The sequence below is a fragment of the Notamacropus eugenii genome, chromosome Y (genome assembly GCF_028372415.1).
Source record: "Notamacropus eugenii isolate mMacEug1 chromosome Y, mMacEug1.pri_v2, whole genome shotgun sequence".
In the NCBI taxonomy this organism is placed as follows: Eukaryota; Metazoa; Chordata; class Mammalia; order Diprotodontia; family Macropodidae; genus Notamacropus; species Notamacropus eugenii.
Genome location: NC_092880.1, coordinates 6,830,837 through 6,833,287, shown reverse-complemented (window position 1 = coordinate 6,833,287; position 2,451 = coordinate 6,830,837). Strand labels below are relative to the sequence as shown.

The 2,451-nt window shown below is 39.0% G+C and overlaps 1 pseudogene; it reads left to right on the top strand.

Moving 5' to 3' along the window:
• The first annotated feature begins 248 nt into the window (after positions 1-248).
• LOC140516803 (olfactory receptor 4C13-like) lies at positions 249-1,758 on the top strand (annotated as a pseudogene).
• Positions 1,759-2,451: the final 693 nt, after the last annotated feature.

The window sequence follows — 2,451 nt, the reverse complement described above, 5'->3', positions numbered from 1 at the left end:
GATTCCCATTCATTAAAGATTATTAAACAACAAAAACAAAAATTAAATGGTCCTGTTTAGGAAGGGAGTCTTTTTGAGGTATAGTGTTTACTTTATGGCTACTAATGAGATCTCGATTTGCTTAAATTATATGATGTGGATTCTGTTTTACTTGGCTATGGAAATCAATGTATGTCTAATTATAATTATTTTTCTCTTTCATGGGAATCAACTTTCACCTATGTGTCCATCACCAAAGACGTGTAAAGATGGATGGTAGAAACAATGTAACTCAATTCATTCTTCTGGGTCTCACACAGAATGCAGAGATGCAGAAAATATTTTTGTGGTATTTTTACTCATTTACTCACTGATTTTTGTAGAAAACATGCTGATCGTCATAAGCACTGCAAGCAGCCAAACCCTTAGCTCCACTATGTACATCTTTCTTTCCTATTTGTCCATTTTAGACTGTTGTTATTCCTCTTCTGTGGGCCCCAAACTGATAGATGATTCACTCTCTGAGAGGAAAACAATACTTTCAATGAATGTATAACCCAGCTTTTTGCAGAACATTTCTTTGCTGGGGTTGAGGTCATCCTGCTAATGGTGATGGCCTGTGACAGATATGTGGCCATCTGTAAGTCCTTGCATTACTTGACTGCCAGGCCTAGAGGCCTGTGGGCTACCCGAGTCTTCTTACCTCTATCCCGAGGTCTTCGGTTGGCCAAACCGGATGCTCGTATGAGAGAAAGGACGTTCCAGAGTCGAACAAGGGTTGAGCTTTATTTCAGGGTCTAGTTACAAGTGCAGGGGAATTCTTCCTTAGGAGGGAGCGAAGAATCTCCCAAGGAGGCAAAGATCTTACAATAAGAGATTGGAAGTAGAAGTATAAGTGGGGAGAGAGGGGGAGGGGAGAGAAGAGAGAGGAAAAGCGGAGCCTTGTTGTCCTCACCGCTCCGCGCCCCTCCGCCCAAGAGAACTATCAGGCTTTCCTGATCCTACTTAAACCCTCCAGCAGCATAGTTTGCATCTGAATACCGTGCTGTTAGATAACAATAGTGTGCCCAGATCCGGGACAATCTCGAGGGCGGGGAGAGCTCTGTCCCATAACGTTTCTCACGGGAAGAGGCGGAAATACACGAGATAGCTCGGTTCACCTCGATTCCCAGTCGTTTCCTGGGGGGTCTCGTGAGAACTCTAAGATTTAGAAGTTCCCACCTTTACCCGCCCGAGACTGTCCACCTGGAATTGAGCTTCCATCCCCAGCACTTGACCATCATGAGTAGATCAGTGTGTGTTCTTTTAGTGGGATTGGCATGGATGGGAGGCTTTGTCCATGCCATAATACTGATTTTATTCATCATCTGGCTACCTTTCTGAGGTCTCAATATCATCGATCATTTTCTTTGTGATTTCTTTCCTTTACTGAAACTCTCTTGTGCTGATATCCATGCCTTTGGCCTTTTTATTGCTTCCAATAGTGGCATAGTGTGTATATTCATTTTCTTCCTGCTTCTCACATCCTGCATCATTATACTGAACTCCCTGAAAATGCACAGCTCAGAAGAACCACGCAAAGCTGTCTCAACTTGTGTGTTCCACATTGTAGTGCTCATTTTGTTCTTTGTGTCATGTATGTTTGTGTATCTATCACCTATGGCCACCTTCCCCATTGATAAGGCCATGGCTGTGTTTAATACAATGGTAACTCTTATGCTAAATCACTTAATAGACATACTAAGGAATGAGGAAGTAAAAAAAGGCATGAGAAAATGATGGAGCCACAGAATGATGGGAAGTGGATATTAACATGAATGATAATAGCAGAAAAATTGTGCTGAAATTTTACTTCCAATAGATGTAGTGAATATAAAATGTTTTAGTTTTACAATGATGTATAGAATAATGAAACCTTTAGACATAGTAATATTGCATTTTATAATCACACCAAGCAAAAGATTGAATTGAAAAGTGGAAGATGTAAGCTGAATTATATTATATTTAGTGGGTTAAGAACAGAGTTAAGGACTGCTTCAAAACAGTGGACATGATTTGGTCAGTATCATTTTGGATAGCTTCTGTTGAATTGATTGCTAGACCTTTGCTTTCTCTTAAATATTTATATCCATCACTTGGAGAAAGGGATAGACAATGTAGGGAATCATCAAATTAATCAAAGTGAAGAAAACAGGAAGTTGGGAAAGGTAATATGTTGGTTATCAAAATATCTTCAACCATGACAGTAACGGAACAATCATAATTAGATAAATGTTGTTAGCAATAAATGAAAAATATTTATAAATAATTTAGAATCTAATATAAGGAAAATGCTAACTTCTGTGGACACAAAAGATACAAAATGTCTTTGTCCTTTATCCTTTAAGGAACTTAAATTATACTAGGAAGAACTAATACATACACAGGCAAGTATATGCAAAGTACTAAAGGAGGCATTTACACTTAGAAGAA